General features: G+C 48.8%; 1 protein-coding gene and 1 long non-coding RNA gene across 3 annotated transcripts in view; one reads left to right on the top strand and one right to left on the bottom strand.

Moving 5' to 3' along the window:
* The window catches only part of LOC142774702 (uncharacterized), a 341,818-nt gene that overhangs the window by 199,153 nt on the left and 118,719 nt on the right, over positions 1–23,946 (top strand). The window lies entirely within an intron of this gene.
* Positions 1–23,946, bottom strand: part of LOC142774701 (uncharacterized) — a 237,424-nt gene that overhangs the window by 69,938 nt on the left and 143,540 nt on the right. Inside the window, exon 1 of one of the 2 annotated variants that reach the window (XM_075875560.1) lies at positions 2,877–3,267. The exons of the other annotated variant lie outside the window; for it this stretch is intronic. The gene's annotated coding sequence lies outside the window, so the exon portion shown is untranslated. Of the gene's footprint in view, positions 1–2,876; positions 3,268–23,946 lie in introns of those variants that run through there. 2 annotated transcript variants of the gene reach the window in all.

The following is a 23,946-nucleotide window of genomic DNA, read 5'->3' on the forward strand; positions in this document are numbered from 1 at the left end:
GGAAACGGCCTGTTTACGGGCGATAAGGATAAAAAGCGATCCGGAATGCCACGACTCCTTCGTTTATCTATGTGCGGCGCAGCTGGAAAGAAATTGTACAACTCGCTATAGAGAAAACGGTATGTGAATGCGTGGACGCTTTGCCTTCGAGAAACTGTGGGATTACGTGCACACGCAGCGGTATACATGCAAGTCAGCTTAGACTTGCGTATACGTGTAATTGTTTGTGTAAGTTTCGTGAATTGAGCGGCTGTAGCATGAATAGTATAAAAGACGAGTATCGCGGATTCGACTGGCGGAAGCAGATTACTCGTCTTTTTCGACGATGATATGACGAGGACGAGGACATCGCGTTTGTGTACGTGCGTTGTGTTCTCGGTATATGTACCGAACAACAGCAGGTTCTGCATACTGATCCTCAGAAATGTGAGACACGCACACACATGCATACTCACTCACTCATTCCTTCATTCCTTCATTCATTCATTCATTCATTCATTCACTCACTCACTCACTCAGCGACTGTCTGACAAGAGCGATTACCGTATGATTCAGGATCGACAGACGTTCGTCGTACGTTTCAGCCTTGATTAAGAAGAAAGGAAGCCGCAGAGATGTATGTGTGCATTTATGTCGAACAGGTGGCCGGTGCTTCGTTAGATTAATACCGATGGCACACGGACAAGCTTCCTGATCGCGATCGAAACCGATCCGGATAGAATTTCTCGATTGTGATTGGCTCCTTCACGCAAGCTGCACAATGGAGCCACTCACTTCTTAATCTTCTGATCCTAATCAGGCTTAATCGGGATTAGCAAAGCACCTAGTGATACCGGGTATGCACGAGGGTCACCGATTCGGTCGTAACGCGTTCAAAAGTCCAGCTTCAGATGGAGCGATAAGATTACAACTGAATTCCCGTCGTGAGCTCCGATGATTGACGCGAAAGAGGTGATCTCTGAGACGGTGGGGCGTGGGCTGCACGGATGAGGTTGATGCTTGATTGATTGATATGTGGGGTTTAACGTCCCAAAACTACTATATGATTCTGAGAGACGCCGTGGTGGAGGGCTCCGGAAATTTAGACCACTTGGGGTTCTTTAACGTGCACCCAAATCTGAGCACACGGGCCTACATCATTTCCGCCTCCATCGGAAATGCGGTCGCCGCAGCCGGGATTCGAACCCGCGCCCTGCGGGTCAGCAGCCGAGTACCTTAGCCACTGGACCACCGCGGCGGGGCTGAGGTTGATGCTTGCGATTTCAGTAGGCCGCGGCTCCGCACAACAGCGCGCCAAGCGAGAACGAGTGAAAAGCGGCCAGTAAGACATTTGATGAGGTAACAAGAACCGTATTTCGAGTTAACTAATCAGGTGATGTTCGCATGTCTATATACACACGGACGTCGGAGTGAAGGCATTTTCTTTAGTTTGCGAGCAACAATTAGTTCACAAGTGTAATAAGTCTTTTCGTCGCACAAAAGTTCCCTCAGGCGATTATGTTTTTTTTTAACTATTCGACAGACAAGATGGCGTAGTGACGCTGGTATACACGACGAGCAAATAAAGGTGCGCCCGTGTCGCAACGAAGTCAGCCGTGCAGCGATATTACATGTTTACGTTTCAAGAGCTGCCACAATAAAGGCACGTTGCGAAAACAAGAAACGGGCACGCTTATCAGGTCGCCAATCACTCGCGCACTTTCTGTTAAAAGCGTTCGAGAGATGGCGCTACAAGCAGTGCTACACAATTTTAATAATAATAATTGTCGGAGTATTGCTTCCCAAAACCACCATCTGATTAAGAGGGACGCTCTAGTGGGAGAGCTCCTATTCGGTGTCCTTTGTCGGGCGTGTAAATCAAAGTACCCATGCCTTTAAGAGCACTTCGCCTCGATGGAATTGCGAACCTTGCTTTGGTCGCGGCACCTTCGGGTTGGCGGTAGAGCTTCATAACAATGCGACCAGCACGGCGGGTCGGCGCGGCATTGTCGGTGCACTCCATTGATAGGAAAATAGCGTACTTCGATAGCACCGTGACTCTTCCCAGAGTGCATGGTGTTCAAAATTGGCAAACAACTGATGACATTAAAAAAAAAATTGTTTCCCCAAACGTGCATGATCCCAGCCCATTTCATCAATGACGTCCTTGAAAGAAAAAGAAAGAAAGAAAGAAAGAAAGAAACAAAGAAAGAAAGAAAGAAACAATAGTATACACTGTCGCAATGGGATCGCTAAATGAACGCCCAATAAATGCTTTGCGTCCTTACACGAAGTATGACTGCAAAGTTTCGCAACAGCATAAAAACCAGAAAGCGGGAAGAAGAAATAGGATGAAGATGTACAGGGAAGCGCTGTTCTCTTCTTCCTTTTCTTCGTATTCGGTGCTGAAGTGAAATTTAATACCTTTCACGAGTACTTCATGTAAGCAACATCGATAAAGATCTACCTATGGGCACCTAGCGCATAAGCATTTTTTTTTTTGTCATGTATAACTGTATAGCTCCCGCTGAGCAATCAAGTGAACTGCTAAGCGTAAACAAGAAACAAAAAATGAAAAAGAAAGAAATAAACTCTGAGTTTATGCGAGGTTAGGGCGAGCACTGTCATCTATGGGGTAATCGGACGGCGGTTCATACGCCTTGCGCTCACCTTTTGAATGGCGCGTGCTGTGAGAACAGCATAACATCATGACGTCATCTCGTTACGTCACCGCTCGTCACGCGATGACCACGTTCACTACGGGAATGCCCGGACTGGGCGTGATTACGAACCCGCCAGTCCGACACCCGCCCACTGAGGATTGCGTGGTAGCAACGGCAACAAGCGAGCGCGTAAACAAGGCAAGAAAAAGGCTGACGCCGAGGAACGACACTCACGATAGCCTGTCGATAGCCGTCATTCAGTCCTGCGCCGGGGTGCGACGTTGATCAGCGTTGGAGGGGAGTGCCGCCGAATCCGTCGCTACGTCACGATAGATTGTTCATGCGTGTCTCACACGCAGTCCAAATCAAAGTGGCGCAGTCAAAATGCCAAGTCGCGTAGCGAACGACGACCGGACACTAACGCTTCGTATACAGTCCAGGCCTGCTGGATTACACCGGGACGCACATGGTTTTCGTATTACGCGGAGTCTTGGAGAGCAGAAAAACGCGCGATTCCTTGCTCTCTCCGCTTCTCTCTCAGGTCGGGTCTCGTGGCCTCCTCCTTGCCGAAACGTCCTGGTCGTCGCGTGCTCCTTCGGGGAGTCCCCGACAGCAGCTCATCGGCGACGCGTATAACGGTCTGCCCTGTCCACGTCGAGAGCGAAAGCGGCGAAAATGCGAGCGAGAACCGAACGGAGGAGGAGAGGAGACAGAATGAATGAAAAAAAAAAAGAAAGTTCGCGAAGGAAAGGGACTCTTGTACAGTTAGCCGGAGTGTACGCCTGCGTATACGTTCTTTCAAAAAGACGCATGCAAAAAGCCGAGGTGAGAAAGAGAGAGAGAGAGGAGAGAGCGGTGAGTGTGAAGCGGAGGCGTACAAGAGTGAGGGTGGGGGGGAGAGAAGTTGCGAAAGCGCCGCGTCTTATCGGAGCGCTTAACTCTCAAAACGTTCTTTTTGCTCGAGTTTTCATTTTCATCTCTCTCATTCCCTCTCTCGCTCGCTCGTCTCCCGCACATTCTTTTATTACTGCGGTCACTTCGCCGTTGAGCTCTGGCTGACTGGAGTGAAAGTGGCGTATTGCGTCCGAATTCGGCGTCACTCGGTCGCGCAGCCCCGTGTGAGAATGCTTTGGTAAAGAGCGCGTTGATCGCGAAAGCTCGGCGATGGAGATGACGGCAGGCCATTGGGGTGAAAGTGAACGCAGGGTGTGTTGTGTGCACCCGCTATCAAACACGTGCTGAAAGAAAAACAGCCGCGAAAATTCTCGAGGCCCCCTCCCCACACCTCTTAGGCAGGGGGGTGGAGGCGGAAACGCTGATAACGCCGTTAGAAAAACAACAAAACAACAAAATAAGTATAAAACGAGACAAGCGGCAGGCGGGATGGAGACAGGTTTATAACGCCCCCGTTATCAGAGGACACCACGGCAGATAAGGATGTTGGTTTAGATTGAAAAAGTGCGGATGTGGCGAGACGCATTTTGAAAGGAAGAATGAGAGAGGAGAGTGAATGCGATGATAAGCCCTATGTCCTTTTAAAGCTTTTTTTCTTACTGTTTCGTGCGACGGTATTTTCTAGGTCTTTCCGTTCAATTGCGTCACGTTCTGGCGACGGCAAGTGGTCATTGTTAGGCAGTAGTGGTGGTATATTGTACAAAGCACCGTGGAAACTGTGAATGATATGCCTCAGATGCCTCGTCAAACAACAAACGTGACCGCCAGCGTGAACGCGAGTGATGCAAAAATGACCATCGCGTAATGACGTGACGTCATATGGAGTCGAATTTATGACGTCATTACGAAATAAGCTTTTTCCATTTTTTCTGTGCTGCCCTCTGGTGTTTGGGTAGTGTTCTGGTAAGGGGGCCGGGAGAACTGGCATTGCTATAGAATGGAGGCCTCAGAGACCGGGTGACGTTTCGCGATTTGTCCGCTAGGGAAGGGCGCATGCGCAGCGGCATCGTGGAAAAAGGCGGGTTGTCGCTTGGTCAAAGCTACGCTGACGTGCTCATCCCGGAGGCGCATTTGCCGGAGAAAGCTTCCGATGCCTCTAATCTCGGAGGCAGTGAAAAATCACGTTTGGTGGAGAAAGCTTTCCTATGATGAGGGTACCGATACACCGACCGTACATCGACTGAAGAAAAGAAGAACACGAGCATCGCCTTCGAGTCGACCAAGGCCAATGCACAAGGGTAGCGTCCTGTAGACTAACCAAGGCCTCTGCACTTGTCGTAGACGTCATCACACTACGATGGTAGAGTAGGATGCGTTTTTAGAAATGCAAGTTGCTGAGCGCTCGTTAGTGAAGTTACGGCTGTAGAGCTTAATACAATATTTACTAGAGAGAACACTGGCGCTGCGAAGATTAAGCCACCATGGGAATGATGGGTAGTACACGAATTGGTCTATACTCTTCGTACTTGCAGGATTCGGACGCACTTGCGGCTTCATGGTTATCGTTGTGCTTTGGTTTTGTTTCGCTTAAAAGAATGGACCCTTGTGAACTCCGTGAGCCGATTTGAATTGGTAAGCCTAAAAGGTTAAGGTGCTAAGCCGAAAGTGCTGCACACCTGCTGAGCTTAGTCCTGCGACAAGGCGACTCCAGGCTTCGCGCAGCCAGACGGAGCGCCTCTGCTTACGGCGCGTTGCGAATCCGTTCGTTGGTGCTGTCTTGCGTTTCACGAAAGCGCCCGAGTCCGACAAAACAGCTCCGTCGTAGTGTGGTGACGCAGGCGGTAACAGAGGAGGATACGAAGAGGTCTCAGCTGGTATAGAGGGCGTTGATAAGGGACTGTGCGACTTATCAAACGTGGAGTATGAATTTTTCACTAAAACACTTCTGCGATATCTCTTGAATGACATCCTTTTCGCTGTGATGCGTATTCGAACGTGGCTTTGGAAGAGATAAGTGACGATTCGGCAAATACATGTCCGCAGGATGTGAAAGCGAGAAAATGGCGCTTTCGCACTCAAGTGACACGTCGCCCTATTGACAGAGGGAAAAAAAAGTACGACAAACAAACGGAGTATAGTTCAGAAACGAGGTCGTGCGTTCCATGTAACACGATGGCTATCCGATTCGCCCAAGTCTTGTCCGCCGATAACGCAGGCGCTTTGTACGTACGTCGTGTCCTTCCAGATGTTGAGAAAAGGAAACATTGTCTCTTTTTTTTTTAGTTTTGGTTTTGTAGCATCTCTACATAGATTCCAGTGAAGCGCCGCACATGCGAAACTTAAGCTGAATAACGTCGCATTTTGCAATTTTTCCAGCTTAACAAGGTGTAACGCCACTGGCCCTCGATGCTTTCTATTATAGGCCGTCTGTATACTTTTCCTGCGCATCTGGTCCTTGTTAGCTCGTCGTTTTGACTAGATGAGTTATATGAATGTAACCCCTATTGAAGTAACTAAGCCGTAATCGAGGGAATTTTTTTTGGATTGCAGAGCTGTCTGTACACCTCGTGAAGGACAGTTCACAGTAAGTCAGCAGCTTTTTACCCGTCAAAGCCACCGGATCGCAGACCCACTACATAGGTGCAGGGTCAGTTAAGTCGTAGAACAGTCGCTGCCTTTCACAGATTCATGTTTGCGGCAACACCCGTCTTTTAATCCTCCCTTTAACCCGTCTGTGTATGCAGCTATCTTTAAGAAAAGATTAGGTGTTAACTAGCTGACGGCAGAGGCGACGCCAGGATTTGCTTTACTGTAAATCGGGTTGGGGGCTTTCTCTGCTGTCCAGCGGGGACGAGGTGAAAGAGGGGGGGGGGGGGGGCAGGCGAGAAGGTGGGGGGTGACCGCTCTCCCCTGCCTACCCCCCTGTTGACGTTCCTGGCTTACGGAGGTGTTATAACCGCGGGAATCCGCGAAAATGCGACCACTCTCCGCTCCGCTCGAAAATTTAGGAGGCCTCACACAGTCGGAAGGTTTGAACAGGCAACATAGATGCGATTCATTAGTATATACAAAAATAAAAAAATGAAAAAAACAACAACGTGTAAGTGTTTGTGTGTTTTGCGCGCGATACACCACACTCTGTATACGAAGTGATTTTTTTTTTTCATGCCAACGGCGGGGGTCGAAATTCCGACCTCGCGGAAGAGCGCAACCACCTTTGCCCGCTGCGCAAAAAGTACCCGTGGTGCGGGCTGCGCATATGGGAGGGGAGAGAAAAAAAAACGAGAAACAAGGCCGTAAACAAACCAGAAGTGCTAAAAAAAACAAGCAAACGCATCGAGATAAGCTTAGCTGATGGAGGGTGTTCAGACACGAAAAAAAAAAAATGGAGCACCTGGCATGAGGAGAGAATGTAAAAGTGTCGAAGCCAGACAACAAACGGGCGTCGTTATCAGCAACCGAGTTAGCTCACGGGGTACCCTCTAAAGAGAGATAAGCGACGGCACTCCTGGCAACCAACGCACAGGGGGGCTCGACCTGCGCGTATACATACACGCTCGAGTTTTGAAGCGGGCCGTGGTCAAAAAGATTATGAACTCCGCAGGACACCACATGGAAGCGAGACTTCCCTTTCGGGAGGTTCGCTGTAACTTACTGCTTGGCTGGCGGCTGTCTGCGGCTCATTACCCTAATTTACTTGTTATGGGTTCCGAAGTGAAAGTCTCTCCCCTTCCCTCCTCCTGACATGCCTGTACAATTAGAACGTTGGAACGTTGACTACTTCGTAACTATTCGTGGCAACAGAAAGTGGTCGTACAAACGGGGATAAGGAGAAAGAGAACGAGACAAACGAGAATGACCAATGTCAACTGAAGGAACGCCCAGTGTCAGGAAAACTAATCAGCCACTTGTTTTCTGCTCGGCAACTTGTTTTGCTCGAGTGGTGCCCCCACTTTCAAGTTATGCTATGTGTGACAATAGCATGTTTCTATTAATGATGCACGGATGCGCGATAAGATGACGGAATAGGTATACCGACAACGTTTTGAGGAACCAGAGTCTATGCATATATATAGTCGAACGTCACTAAAAGAACTGTCTCTCCAGCCAAATTACTTATAAAGCTCTATATATTCAACGTCGCAAGCATGCACGCTTCATTATATATATATATATATATATATATATATATATATATATATATATATATATATATATATATATATATATATATATATATATATATATATATATATATAGGCGTTTGACCGCACGTACAAATAGGCTGAACGTTCGCATGGCCTACGAGTAATATTTCATGTCCTCGTTGATGATTCTAATAAATCCACAGGGTGTTCACGAGTACAAAATGCTTGTCGGTCGGCCGCCCTTCCTTCGTTTCAGAAGGAGGGGGGGGGGGGGTATCATGGCTGAGGTATTCAACAAATGAGCACGAATATCTGGGTTTGGTTCCCAGCCACTACTGAGTGCGCGATAAAGGTGCTACTTTGGTCATTAAGATGAGAATGTTGGGTGTTTTCTTTTTGGAATGTGCAACGTACGCAAATGCGATACGAAAGTTACCGAAAAGAACTGGCAAGCTTGGACAAACTCCCCCTTCACATTACGAAATTCCACTTGGACAGTATAACCCGAAAATCTCGTTCAGTATAGAGGCAAAACGTCTTCCTAAAGGACTTCTTAGTGGACAACCGGACCAGACAAGCGCCTAATCATCACATATATGTGTTGCTATATACGAATTGATCTGTTAATGAGTATATTGTGGACAGAACTAGCGTATGAATGCGTACGAACGCGATTTCTATTGCAATGCGAATGCCTGACCAAGTTGTTTTCATTACTTTATTTCGGTACGTGCTTGCTACGCCTCTTTTTGTTTTGTTTTTTTTCGTTGGCATGATTTTGTTTTTCGGCAACCACTAGTTCTTTCGCTGCAAAACTTATATAAATGGAGTAGTTAGGGTGATATTCACAACAAACAATGCAGAATAGAACACCTTCAAGTGGTCAAAACTAATCTGGGGTCTCCAACTACGACGTGCTTTATAATCGCGCCGTGATTTTGGCACGTACGAAACCCGAAAATCGTAAGCCTTAAGAAGGTGCAATAAGCGGACCCATTTACAAACGTCCGAACACTCACCTTCGAGTAAACACCCGGCCAAGTTTTAGTCTCTTTTGAGCTACAAAGAATTGAATGTGGAGAGTTTAGGAGCGTTGTGTACAGACCGCGGCGCACCTGTGTCCCGGCTCAAGCGAATTCAGGACTTGAGAGATGAGCTTTGAAACGCGTAAAACATTTCCCACACGCTCCATTGTGTTCGCAAAACTGAGTGGGAGCGTGAAATTTGCTCGCCTGTGTACGTTTATGCCGATAACTGGCAGAAAGTCGTAAACCAAACTCTGAAAAGAATGAGCGTTTTCCGTTAGCATATATAGTTCGGCGTGTGCATATATTTTCGGAACCAGCACAATGACCAACTGAACTTCGTGTTAGAATGGTGTTAAGCGTCTCTCATAATCATATGGTGGTTTTGGGACGTTAAACCCCACAAATCAATCAGAATGGTGTTAATAATTAAAAATATGACTGCTCCAGTGATCTGTGTTTTGGAGGACCAAATAAAAGTTTATCCAATCCAATCCAGAAAGGAACGCTGGCCGCTGTATACGACAAGGCTGTGACTTATGTTGACGGTGTGTCCGTGTTTCTTATTCAGTATATAGGCGGTATCCAGGAGGCTCACAATGTGGCGACATGACTTGCTGCGAGTTCCGGGTTCGAAAGCACGCAGTGACTACCGCATTGTGATGGTTCTGAAGGGAAACGATATTTTCTACATGCATTAAACTAGATGAGCAGCACCAAATTACTCTTTGTCACGTCACAACGGCACCCGCTCCAGTACGGTGTCTCGTACTCTACTTCAATTATAAGAGAAAAAAAAAAAAAGAAACGGCGTTCATGACTGGATAGTGCTATCCTTTAAGTGACTTCACAAGTTATCGCGAACGCATCCTCCCCATTTCGAGATACCGCCTCCACTTCCTTCGTAGACGGTTTCCAACCGGGCGACGGTTCTGCATGTTGTTATGCCAGCGAGTCCTCGTCAAACGTCCGTGCCTCTGAAACAGGCAATCTGGGTCAAGGCCAGCCCGCAGCCCGCCGGGCGCGAACAACTCCACGGCGTGAACACGCGCGGCGCATCTGTGGCCCACGTGCATTGAGTCAGCGTCGCACGTGACAGCGAGCCGGCGTCCTCATGTCTGGTGGCCTGACGCATCGCGCGGCGAACCCCATTGGAGGAGCCTGCTCTGAAGACCAGCGGCGCTTCTGATTGGACATTTTAGTTGGGCCCGGTGTAAATAAAAGAAGCCCTGCGGCGTGTCGCGATCAGCGGTTTTAGGCGAAAGGATGACCTATGTGTTAGAGAGAGGAGCTCGGCTCTTCGAGTCTCCGCCGGCCCCAGTGCCGAAATTGTAACGCCTCTGTATATATGCTGTACATAAACCTTGTTTGACTCACCGTCGTCTCGTCCGCTCGTCTGATCAGCTCTGCGCAGAAGCAGTCGCGAGCTGAGAAACATACGCTACCAAACGGCTGGTGACCTTCCCGGCGGAGTTGAAAGCAGTGGCGCCTCCGGGGCCGCGTTGGCGTCGCCGTCTTTCGCAACAGTGGTGGCTTCGGCGGGATCGGTCCGCCGTCTTTCTCAACAGTGGTGGCAGCGGTGGGATCGGTCCGCCGTTTCTCAACAGTGGTTGGCAGCTGCGGGATCGGCCGGCGTCAGCGACATCGATGCGGTGAGTGCCTGATGTTTTCCCCTCAGTTCACCAGACTACTCTAGCTCAGGTTGTAGTAGTTTAGAGAAGGGCTGTGTGAAGCATTGAAGTGAGCTTTGATCGTTTCAAGCCAAGTCGAAGCGCTTTGAAACCAAAGTTAATGCGGAGGGGGTAAACACGGCAGTGTTAAAATTGCTTGCGCGTCTTGCTAGTAGGCTTATAGTGGGTACGGCAAGTAGATTCTTAACAGGGGCAAACAGCAAGAGGCTAGTGTGAACGATGGAGAACCTTAAAGTGAAGGAACTCATCGAAATTTGTGAGGAACTCGGCATTACTTTGGGCCGTGCGAAACGAAAGCAAGCGATCCTTGAGATCATGAAGGATGAGGGAGTGTCGGCTGAGGAAGTCGATGAGGCCTGGGTGGATATTAAAGCACGCCGTGAGGAGGCTGAAAGGCGAGAAGTAGAAGCTCGCGAACGTGAGGAGGCTGAAAGGCGAGAAGCTCGTGAAGAGGCTGAAAGGCGCGAAGCTCGCGAACGTGAAGAAAGGCGCGAAGCTCGCGAACGTGAAGAAAGGCGAGAAGCTCGCGAACGTGAAGAGGCTGAAAGGCGAGAAGCTCGCGAACGTGAAGAAGCTGAAAGGCGCGAACGTCGCGAGCGCGAGGAGGCCGAGAGACAGGAGCGCCTCGAGATGAAACGAATAGAATTGGCAATCCTACAGTGTTCGCAGGCGCCTAGCGCAGCTTCTCCGACGATTCAGGTCAGCGGTATTAGAATTCGGGATCAACTGCCACCGTTCGTAGTGGGCGAGGACATGGCGAAGTATCTCGTCAAGTTTGAACACGTCTGTGAGCGAAATGCTTTGGAGCAGTCTCTTTGGGCGCGGAACCTGCTAGCTCTTCTTCCCGGCGAAGTGTCCGACGCGATAACTTGCTTGTCGAGGGAAGCGTTTGAGAGCTATGACGAGGTTAAGGAAGTGCTCTTGAGACGTTATAAGTTGTCACCCGAGGCTTTCAGGCAAAGGTTCCGGTATGCTAAAAAGGGGAATGAGTCACACGTTGACTTCGCGTTTCGTCTTAAAGCCGATTTGATCGAATGGCTCAAGGGCGAAGGTGTTTATGACGACCGCGATAAAGTGGTGGAATGCGTTGCATTGGAGCAATTCTACCGCTGCATCGAGGAGGATGTTAAACTTTGGCTGCAGGACAAACTTGGTGAAGTACAGTTAAACAAGGCAGCAGAGTTAGCTGAGGAGTATTATACTCGCCGAAAGTTGCATAGCAGGGCAGTGCGCGTTGAAAAGGATGAAAGAAAAGAGGGCTTTTCAAAGAAACCTGATCAACGGAAACCCGCTCCGCACCGTAATTTCAAAAAGGACCCGTCTCTTACGAAGGACACTGTAGAGGAAGAGAAAACAGAAGCGGAAAAATCGAGTGAGGTCTCTAAACAACGCACTGATACCACACGGGCGTTTGAATCACGGAAGCCACTAATCTGCTACAACTGCAAAAAGGAAGGGCACATCGCGATAAACTGTAAGCAAAAGTTTGCTTTTGCAACAATTAGAGAATCGGAAAAGAACATGCGGTTGTTGGAGCCGTATATCCAAGAAATTAGTGTGAATGGGAAAGCGTGTCGAGCACTTAGAGACTCCGCGGCAACCATGGATGTTGTCCATCCTTCATTGGTGTCTCCAGATGACTTTACAGGAGAATGCGCGTGGATCAGGCAAGTCGCCGAGGAGCAGAGTGCTTGCTTACCTATCGCCACGGTTGTCATTGAAGGCCCGTTCGGTAAGCTTTGCACCGAAGCGGCTGTGTCTGCCGCGCTTCCCGATCGTTTTGCTTATCTCTTCTCCAACAACTCAGAGCAGCTTCTCAAAGAGCAGGGCAAATCGTTCTTCCCCAACTTAGCGTGCATGGCTCCCACGCGATCGCAAGCGCGAAAGCTTTCGCGGAAGCTTGACTTGGTTCCATGCGGTGAACTCTCAAGTGACCTTGTCGGCGGGTCGACGGAACCCCAGAAAGGAAATTTTCCGCATGAGTCATGTGAGCAGTCACGCGAGCGGCCCGTCGCGGGAGCGGCCGGCGCGGTATGCGCTGGGGGAGACGACGTGGCGCCATTGAGTCAGAGCGAGAGGGTTGCAACGCTCTCGCCTGTAGCGGAAAGTGGGAGCGAGCTGCCGAGAGTTGATCGAGAGACGCTCATTCGAGGGCAGCGTGAGGATCTCTCGATTGAAGCGCTAGTGGAAAGCCAAATTGAAGCGCGAGTGGAAAGCCAGAAAAACGCGGCAAAAGTGCTGTCGAAGGAGCACTACGAGAAATCGGGGAAGAAGCGCGCTTTTGAAGTTGATAATCAGGTAATGCGGCTGCAGCCACCCAAAAGGAACAAGCTTGAGGTTGATTGGGAAGGGCCCGTCAAAGTATTATCGAAGCCTTGCGATACAAATTATGAAGTGAAATTAGGAAGGCGGCCGGACAAAATTTACAACTTGATGAAACCATACGTTCAACATCAAGCGATCGTAAATCTGTTGTTGAATGCTTCAGAGGAAGAGGAAGCAGAAAGTTTGAGTTCTAGTGAGGTAATCGAAGGGGGATCGAAAGTAATCCGGGAGCAGATAAACCTAGAGCCTAGCTTAAGTGAAGGAGGACCTGAGAAAGAGGACCTGAGAAAGATTGGTTCCGAGTTTGAAGACGTGTTTTCGGACTGCCCCGGAAACCGACGGTGATCGAACACGATATCGAGCTAAGCGGTGAGGAGTCAATCAGTAGCAAGCCGTATCGTTGTTCCCCTGTGGAACGTCGCAAGTGTGAGCCGCTCTTGGTGCCGCATAGGTATCGTCGCCTAAAAGTGGCCGGTTACTGAGGTGGAGCATGTTGCTCCACAGCGCAACTTTGACGTTCGCTATAAAAAAAAAAAAAAGGGAAAGGTAAACGTTAATGCAGGCGCATTGAGCAGTGCGTTTAGTTAGTACCTTCTCAACCTTTCGGTTTCTGGCTGGCGATTCGGGGCAAAATTTTGACCTCATCACGACCTGGGCTGAGCGCTCTCGTTCAGAGTGATCTCAAGGGGCCAACTTTATGTGGTATTCTAATCCGTTACGTTGTTGTACGTGGAAAAAAAAATTGAGTTGTCATTTTAGGGGTCTTTTGTCCCACATGTGCCTCTTGATGTAGAGGGAACAAAATTCCGATAAACACGTAGATAGGTATATGTTGTACTATACTTTGTCTGGTGTTCTGTCGGGTGACCGAGGGCACTTGCTTGTGTCGTGTGTTGTCTGTTGTCGAACCGTTCTTAGCAAGTTGCAGAACCATCGACAAGTGCTGAAACCGAAAATGGTCAGAAGAGACGAGCGAAGTTGGCCAGCAAGTTGTGGCGACAAGCCAGTGGAGCGGGGATCCGTCGTCAATGATGGGATGTGTTCCCGGAACAGTCTGGAGCTGTATTCTCCCCATGGCCCTGGAGGCGAACCTGGAGGGACCTGGCGAACGAGCGCACCTGACATCCGAGCCCCGTGGAAGCAGCTCGTCTTTCCGGTGCATTGTCTGGCGGCGGGGGTGCTGTTATGCCAGCGAGTCCTCGTCAAACGTCCGTGCCTCTGAAACAGGCAATCTGGGTCAAGGCCAGCCCGCAGCCCGCCGGGCGCGAACAACTCCACGGCGTGAACACGCGCGGCGCATCTGTGGCCCACGTGCATTGAGTCAGCGTCGCACGTGACAGCGAGCCGGCGTCCTCATGTCTGGTGGCCTGACGCATCGCGCGGCGAACCCCATTGGAGGAGCCTGCTCTGAAGACCAGCGGCGCTTCTGATTGGACATTTTAGTTGGGCCCGGTGTAAATAAAAGAAGCCCTGCGGCGTGTCGCGATCAGCGGTTTTAGGCGAAAGGATGACCTATGTGTTAGAGAGAGGAGCTCGGCTCTTCGAGTCTCCGCCGGCCCCAGTGCCGAAATTGTAACGCCTCTGTATATATGCTGTACATAAACCTTGTTTGACTCACCGTCGTCTCGTCCGCTCGTCTGATCAGCTCTGCGCAGAAGCAGTCGCGAGCTGAGAAACATACGCTACCAAACGGCTGGTGACCTTCCCGGCGGAGTTGAAAGCAGTGGCGCCTCCGGGGCCGTGTTGGCGTCGCCGTCTTTCGCAACAGTGGTGGCTTCGGCGGGATCGGTCCGCCGTCTTTCTCAACAATGTATGCTGTAGCTCATCGTGGAGGTGTGCTCAAAGGCATCATCTCCCCACTCGTTTAGCACTATCGGCGGTCTGCCCTGTTGGGCGGGTTTCTTGGGTACAAGTCGATATAATACAACCACTCCTTGACGCTGGTGACAGGGTTTTGGTTTGAATGACGCTCGTCACAGCAAGTTCTTGTGCTCAGCAGCACCACTCTAAGGAAGCAGTTTTTACTAACACTCAAAAGCGTGCGCACAAAGAGGGGGGGGGGGGGGGGGCATGCGCACGAGGGGGTGGGGTGATGGGGGTGGGAGGGCAGCGCCAGTTTGGCTCCATACCTCTACTCAGCCTGAGCTATGATGCCTTTTTTTTAATGTTCAGTGTTATGGCTACGTCGTTCATCGTAAAAAAAAAAATAAAAAACGTTCGTTCTTCTTGCGTACACCCGCGCCATCTTTTTACGATTAATCCACGCCAAGAAGTTCAAGTTGTTACCCTTTTAATGTTACAGTTGCGCACGGTTTTTGCCCATAATTACGGCCAAGAACGCGTGACGTTGCATTAAAAGGACCAATGGCAGGCCTTTGTGAGAAGTATACGTAATCGCTTAGTTTCCGTTTCTGCATTCCTTGCGGAGCTTTTCTTTTTGGGAGCTGAAGGAAAGGAAGGGGCGTTCAGTGACGCTTGCCCCCCCCCCCCCCCCCCTCTTGCTGAAAACTCTATACGTACGCTTATGCTAAGAGTGGTTGTGGTTAGACCACAACGCGTTCAATCTGCGACCGGCCTCCACTAGTGTTGCGAGCAGAGGCAGGCAGGCGCCTCCTAAATGCGCTATAGATAAGCCCCGGCGCGAGCATCACTTTTATGAACGAAGGGCTCTTGGATTGTTTGCTATGGCCTCGGCGCGAGATTGCCCCCGGCGGGCTTTAAGAGCTGAGTTGCGCCTTTCTTTTATTTTAAACGCCGACGCACGTATCTGGCAGACTTTGGCCCTCGCTTTTAAACGTCGGCCTGACTCAATCTTTTATTTTATTTTCTTTTTTTTTTCACTTCTTGTACTTGGGTTGTCTCGTAGAGAATTTGTGCTACAGCGCACCGCCTCGAGAAATACCGTCTGCTTGCTGTAGCGTCAACTGATCGATGAGTCGAACGATTCGTCAATTTTCGGTAATTTGTTCTACAACTCACACTGCTCGCTGTCCTGCCTACAACAATGAGAATCGACACACGAAAGCCCCCCCAAAATAAAACAGCAAAACAATTAGGAGGTTATTTACCCAACATCCTACACCGTAATAAATTACTGAGTGTAATTTAGGAACATATCACCCTCATTCACCCTGTAAGTAATTAAAGGCGTATAAATGGAATTCTCGTCATACTAAATCTTCCAGAAAAAAAAAAAACGAATGGCCGCCCAGCAAGCCGAGGGTGCCGTCAGAGCCCAAGGGCTTGAGGCCACGACCTAGGCGGAGTCGCCCCTCCCCCGTCCCTGCCGGCCCAAAATAACAGTCATTTCTCCCTCCCTAACACACAATAATAACAGTGTGTGAAGGGTGCTTTAATCGTGAAATCACCCTTTAAGGTGTGAAACATTTTTTCAAAGGTACAAGTACCATTCTCAATAAGAAATTTATTACGAGATCCACACACACATTCGCTCCGACAGCGTGCGGAAAGTTTCGAGACCGAAGTAAAAGAGAATACATCCCCATCATTTTGCGACGAGGTTTAATGACGACCGTAAGTAAACCCGTGAAAAGAAACAAAGAAAAACAATACTTAACAGATCTGCTATGAAAAATGTACTAACGGGAAATTAAACAATCAGGATTGCTATCGATGATGAAGTCATGAAGATGTCGTAAGCCATGAAGATGTCTAAGTTGTCGACATTTTCATGGCTTACAGCTTGCACGACGAGGTGGTGGACTTCAAGCTGTAAATAAACGAATCTTGATTTGACTCCACCAAATTAGCCAGCAGATACCGAGAGTTGGATGTGTTCGCACAGAGCATGGTCGATCCCGAAGCTAGTTCTACTGACGAGAGAGGACAGAGAGAGCGCCTCTATGAACAGCTACACCAAACGTTACGTATTGTCAGGGCCGCCTAATAGGAACAGCCCCGGAGATATATACTTCGATCGGTAGTGTTCCCACCCGTGGAGCAGTCAGCGAGGCTGCAATTAAAGCGGACGTCACGATGAGAAGAGTTGAACGATGCGCACGCCGTGCCAAACTCTCGACGAATGAGTAAAAGAGAGCAGCGTGGGAGGAGCAGAACTCGTGTAGGCGACGGCGTAAATCACGCCTTAATGGCGGGCTACCACAGCGGCCCCAGCCAAGCACCGAGCCGAGCCAAGCCTCCGGCGCATACTGACAACGCCGCGCGCCGAAGCGTTCGGCCGGCCGCATCAGCGCGCGCTCGCTAGCCTCTGAATGTGCCTTTCTTTATTTTTTTTTCGCTTTGCATCTGTCTGTCTGCCTTCTTCTTCCTTCCGTTCATCAGGAGGCTCGGCCAAACACCGCTCGCGGAAAACCAGATTTGGACTCCCGTGTTGAAGAAGGGGAAAGAGGTTCGGGCGTAGCGACCACGGTGTACACCGTGGTAGCTCTATGCCGTGGCTGCCGATGGCAGCGAGAGAGGCATAGAACGAGAATAAAAATACCAGAGGAAGAATATCGAGGAACAACAAGAACAAGACGGAATTCTTCTTCTTGCCTCCTCCTGCTTTATAACCCCCCTTTTCCTTCTGAAAGTCGTTGCGTTTGGTGCTTTGCGGTAGCCCTCGATGGAGAAAGAGAAGAAAAGCCACGCCAGGATACTGCACCCCATTTAGGAGCGAATAATGAAAATCTGCGCCCCCCCCCCCCCCCCATCCAACGCCCAGCAGTTTCTTCTTCTCCGAGGCGCTGGTTATAACGTTCGTGCACGCGGTGGCGTTGGCCCGTCTCTTCATCTGCAAAGTTTGCGGCCAAGCCCAGCCAGCGTGGCTTGGCTGCGCGGCGGTGGTGACTGGTGATTTATAGCTAAGTAGCTGCAATTTCTCTTTATTTCGTCCCCCCTCATCCCACCTTCTCGTACTGTCTCCCCCTCTCTCCTCCACTCTTTCTCTAGCTCCTTCGCCTTTCGTGCGGCCCGGCATTTCCGCGCCGTATTAACGCGTGCAGGTTCTTTCGCAGTGGCCGCCCTTCTTCTCATAGAGCTCCCGCCGCCGCCCACGGGGTGGGGTTGTGAGAAGACGTGGGGTGGCTGTCGAGAATCGGAATGAACAAAAACAACGCGCCCGCAACAGTTGAAGCGGAAAACGGAGAGCCGCGGAAGAAAATACATAAACAAAAAAAAAACAAATGTTTTAGGTTGAGTGGAGAAGAGCGGGCAAGCAAAAAAGGCGGCGGCAGGTTTGCCACTGAGGTGGCGCGCGCGCTCTGCTTGCTCCCGATAACGAGCTGCTATAAGGGAGTCGTGGCGGTATACTGCGCGCGGCGTGGGGCCCCGCGAGCTGCCTTTTTTTAAAGGGCGTGCTTCGCAACCGTAACGTTCCAGCTAACTTTCTAGAACAAGACCAATTCGGCCTCGCGTTTGAAGACATTTTTTTTTTTTCCGTGTGACTACTTAGTTGCGCTCTCGTCTGTGTTGTTTGTTTTGTCTTTCCCCCTTTCTGTACTCCAACTTCATTTCTAATTTGATTGATATGTGGGGTTTAACGTCCCAAAACCACCATATGATTATGAGAGACGCCGTAGTGGAGGGCTCCGGAAATTTCGACCACCTGGGGTTCTTTGAAGTGCACCCGAATCTGAGCACACGGGCCTACACCATTTCCGCCTCCATCGATAATGCAGCCGCCTCAGCCGGGATTCGAACCCGCGACCTGCGGGTCAGTAGCCGAGTACCTTAGCCACTAGACCACCGCGGCGGGGCTTCATTTCTAATTTGAAACAGTGTGTGTGTGTGTGTGTGTGTGTGTGTGTGTGTGTGTGTGTGTGTGTGTGTGTGTGTGTGTGTGTGTGTGTGTGTGTGTGTGTGTGTGTGTGCGTGTGTGTCCAAATCAAATAATAACTCTAATAACGTTCCGAAGTACATGCATGTCATCGGTTTCACTTCGACCTCGCCTGTGAGATCGGTCGAGTGTTTGAGAAATCGCAGTTCAACGCAAGATCCCCCTGGTTTTGTAAACGCAACACAGGAATAGCGGCACGCGTAGCTACCCATCTTAAATTCTTAAATGCGGACGACCGGCTGGCTACGTCTTATTTAACGAACGTATAGACGGGATAGCGAAGGCCTTCAGCAGCCTTGGCCGAGGTCCATGTGTCTTTTTGTACATATATATCCCGTGTTCAGGATATATCATGTGGCAGTACACTCCAGTTTGACGATGGTGGTGATGACGACGACGACCGAAGTGCTGTAAAAGCGGAACTCTTTCAGAGTAGAGACCAATTAGCTTTCTTCTATGAGCGACTCGAATTCAATGAGCTATCGCTCGCTAGGAATCAAGCCAGACAGAATGAGGTTTCGAGATATATCCACGCAGAAGGCCCGTAAGAGCATTGATCATACATCAGATCATTGTACTCTCGTTGCTCCATGGGACACAAAAGTAACTTCACGAGTCTTTTTCGGGACAGTACCGTGCGCGACATGTCGGGAATCGCTTAAGGAGGGTCAAATGACGCTGTTTCTTTTGCCTTGAAGTTTGTACCCCGGCTAAATTCGTGGCTTTCTGTAAAGGGTGTTCTCTCTCTCTCTCTCTCTCAATTTAATATGCAGGCTCCGTCTTCAGCACTAAGGATAGGCGACCAAAGCAAACCACGTGCCGGGGTCCGAGTTGGTGCTCATTTTCAAGCTCCGCGCGTAACGCCGTCAAGTACAGACGGCGGCTGCATGGATGCTGCTGCGGCGGCGGCTTACGGCGATCGCTCAAAAATAATACGCCAATGAGAAGGAGGTGGAGCGCTGCGGCACAACAAACAAAACAGGCGGTGCCGAAAAAAAAATAAAACCCACCAAACACACAAACCACAGTCGCGTATGAGGGAAGAGAGGCGACAGGGACGAGTTGCGCGCCGGGTTGCGGCGGCGGGCATCTACGGGGATTTACGGCGCTGCACGCACGTACAGACACGCGCACGAGGGGCTTCTGCCGCCACGGGCGGCGGCGTTTCTCTTCTTTCTGTGCATGAATTTGAAATGAGTTATGCTCAGCCGGCCCCGCATGCTCCTTTCCCTTCCCCATCCCCTCCTCTCGTCCACTTCGTTCATCTTTTTTTTTTTACCTTGGCGTGCGACGCTTTTTTGTTTTGTTTTATTTTGTCTCTGCTGCGTTAGCAACCCCGTCTGACTCTTCAACCCTCCCTCGAGCTGCTTTCTTAATTTGTTTTATTTAATCTAGCCATATTTTCTGTTACCCAACTGGGTTTGGGCTTGCAAACCTTACTCAGTCTGGCTTCTGAAGAGACTCAACGCGCAGGCCGTGCACAGCCTAGCTCGTATGCTGCGGCTCAAGCGAAGGAGCGAAGGGTTTCGAATTGTTCGCTATAATTCCATTATACACCGGGCATTCTTTTTTTCCCTATTATATATTTTTTCTACGCGAGTATATACGGTAAGATGCCGGTGCGGTGCTTCGAGTTGGGTGGGAAGCCTGTGATGGGGACATCGAAACGCTCTTCTTCTTTTTTTTTTGTTTCTTTTGTTTTCGTCGACTTAATCGGTTCGTCCATATCCTTGAGCGACAGTAGTGAAAACGAGACTTGGCCGGATTTGCATACAGGGCACAACGCGGGCTTCTTTCGGTGGTTTCCCAGTGGATTGCGACGGTTTTCCAGTCTTGTTACTCAGGTCGTGCTTCAGCGCGAGGGTTATTGGGCCGAGAACAGAGTGCGACATGCCGAGCGTTGCTTAACTATTCAACTTCGCGTGTGCGTGTTGCAGCAATGGTAACTTTTCCACACATGTAATGCTTACCGGTCATGTGCCAAACTCTGCGTACTGTAACGAATATTGTTCGTTTGTACGTTGGACATCGTGTCGTATTATTTGTTTGTTGTGTTAATGGTACAAAGCGTCTCACTTTAAGTGACCGTGCAAGGATTTATATTTACATATTCTATTTATCTTGCTCAATTGTTTAGTGCTTCTTTCCTTATTTCTTTGTTTTAAGCTATGGTATCGAGACATCGGCCTGTTTGTTTGCCAAGCTTCACGCTGTTTTATTTGACAAGCAGCGGTGCGTTCTGCATGTACAACTTCTTAGATGCGCCGTGAAAGGCGCCGGTGTCACATGGAAAAGCAATGGGCAGCTCATTGAACAGCTGATGCAGGAACCACGCAAGAGATGTGGCTGCTACTGCTAGAAGAGTACTACAACTGCTCCTATATACTACTATTACTAATACTACTATAACACTACATTGACAACGTCGATAATAGGAGTAGCAGTCGTCGTGGTAACATCCGTCATCGTCGTAGTAGTAACAGGAGTAGTAGTAGTAGTAGTAGTAGTAGTAGTAGTAGTAGTAGTAGTAGTAGTAGTGACAGTGATACCTAGTCCAGTTCACTCATATTGATAAAATAAATAATATGAATGAATATGCATGGGATAGCACGCAATAACATCATTACATAATCAGGCAATGCACTACTCCAAATAAACATTCACAAACGTTCGGGAACTTCTTGCACGTGCTTCCAGTTTCTATTTTCTTTTCTTTACACGCGCCTTTATCCTCACACCTCCACATGAAAACGCAATTTCTTCCTTTAAATATCGACGCGGATCGTTTAACGCCATCGCAAAATAACGCTATCGGTACACGCTTCGCGCCGCATACCAAGTAGCATAGGTAGGCAGTTACAAAAGACAACGCCGCGCTGACAAGAAAATGTCGCACTCGACAGAAGCAGTCGCTGCTCTACAAGAGCACGCCTGTCCTCGCACTCTTGCAGGTGCGCAGAATATATAAACGACTTCGCGCGAACAAACCAGTTCTCTCAAACTTTTATCGGTCCCCTCCGGCGCGCCGACGACACGTTGTACACAGTCGGGCTTTTTCACTCCTACAGCAATTCGCACAGTCGAAAACACACGCACGTCTCTAGAGTCCTCCATCTCTTCCGGAAGCCCTCCCTCGGAGGTCCTCCGGAGGGAGCGTCGACGTCTTCTCCTTTAAAAACGAGAGACCCGGGACGCCGCTCAAACACACACAAACAACTTAGACGAATCGCGACAAGTCGAGCGTGGTAATTTTATGGCTCGAAAAGCGTCCCCCCCCCCCCCCCCCCTGCTTCGTTGTGCTCGGGAAAGGATACTCTACGGTGTGTGGAGTTGTGATGATAAGAAAAAGTAAAAGAGACAGGGGACGTTGCGGTCGCGTACAAAAGGAGGCGGAAGACGCACGATCTCTTTAAAAAGTGTCCTCGAATCGTTCTTCGTGCCGACAACGACGCGGGAGCGAGAGGGAATGCGACACGAGTGTGCGTATATATATGAGCGTCTATATATGTCTGTGTGTATATATGGCGGGAGGGTGTCGCGGTTTTTATTGCCGTGAGATGAAATCGAGAGCAATGTGGAAATAACGGGGCGGCGAATAAGGGAGAGCGGTATATATACACGGGACTTTGTAGAGTGACGAGAGAGAAGGGGGGGGGGGGGGGTGTCGTGTTTGACGTAAGAAGAAAGTACGTATACCGTGTTTAGTCGCGTATAAGCCTCTTGAACCTCACCAATGCATACAGCCAGCCAGCTATACTAGCACGCACGTTCATTCGTTTTAATGCAATGGAACGCTCTTTCTCCTAACGGGTGATGTCAGGTAGGTAGGCTGCTATGTTTTGTCACCGTCTTGTGTTTTGAGTGTTCGCATTAACTGTTCGCTTCTTTAACTCGCCCATTATTCCGCCTATCGCCCGTTCCCCGAGTATGACAACCAACAAAGGCACAGCTTGGTTTGGGCAAATATTAATAATCAAATGTTTATTTAATGTGCCCCAGAACAACCGTGAAGTCTTCGTACTGGCGCAGAAAAAAAAACAAAACAAAAACAACAAACATTAATAATAAACTATCAGGGATAAAAACGTTATAAAATTCCACATATACAACTATGCGCTGGCAGAAAAAAAAAACGTAAACAGTGTACAAGGCTGTGCAAGTACAGTGCAAAGCTCGGAGCAGAACAACGACTGGGAGCTGTGAAAAACATCGAGCTCCAAAAAGTAAGCATCTTAAATACGTTGTATCCTGCCAATGATCAAATGTTCACAGAGGCAGGCGGTTACATGGCAATGTCTATTCTCTCTGGTGAGCTTACGTGGAATTCGGAAATTGAGACAGTTGAGTATTACAGGGCAGGATATGATACCCTGTACAAGCCTGTAAAGAAATAACAGATCAGCTCAATTTCGTCGGCAGCAATGTGATGGCAATGATAATAATCTAGCAGCGTTAGAATGAGATCAAGAGTCATTTTTAGCGAAACGAGCTAGAGAATTTTTTTTCTGGAACCACTCACTGGCGTTGCTGCTGGAATTAGGAATGCCCTTACAGATCACAGATGCATACTCCAGTTGAGGAAGACATAGCGCGGTGTACAATTTTGGGAAGGGCACATGATCCTGTGCCCTTCCCAAAATTGTACACCGCGCTATTCTGCAAAGATAATCTAGGGTGCGAAGACACCGCAAAGCAATAATAATAATAATAATAATAATAATAATAATAATAATAATAATAATAATAATAATAATAATAATAATAATAATAATAATAATAATAATAATAATAATAATAATAATAATAATAATAATAATGATGATGATGATGATGACAATAATAATAATAATAATAATAGTAATAATAATATTAATAATAATAATAATAATTCAATTGTCACATGAAACAATATCTGTCTGACAAATGATATTTTGAAAAATTTTCACAGTTTCAAATATTTTTCTCCTCTCTCTAAAACAGAGCATCTATAGCTACAAGCGACGGTCCCGACGCTCACGTCACACCTTTGTGCGTCACAGGTTGTTACGTACGGGAATCTATGGAACGTGATTATTCGGTCCAACAATTCCTTTGTTAGGTGTCTTAATTTCACTTTGATGAACGGAGTGCTCGATGTATTTGCGTAAACGCGGTATCTGGCAGACTGCTAAGCGAGAGGGAATGAAATCGAGAAACGAATAAAGCTAAAAGAGGCAGCGCGAATGAGATGGAATCGGCCACGCGAAGGGAATCAAAAAGCGGAGAGGTTTTTCTCGAGAAAGAGAAGCTGGCAAAAACGGATATACGCGTGGTCGTGTGTGTTGGGAGGAGTTTCGGTGTGAGTGGGAAAAAAAAAAAGAAAAGAAAACATGGGTGGCTGAAAGGGAGTTGCCTCAGAGTTTAGCGGTTTCGCAGTGACGGCAG

Source organism: Rhipicephalus microplus, chromosome 10, assembly GCF_043290135.1.
Source record: "Rhipicephalus microplus isolate Deutch F79 chromosome 10, USDA_Rmic, whole genome shotgun sequence".
Taxonomy (NCBI): domain Eukaryota; kingdom Metazoa; phylum Arthropoda; class Arachnida; order Ixodida; family Ixodidae; genus Rhipicephalus; species Rhipicephalus microplus.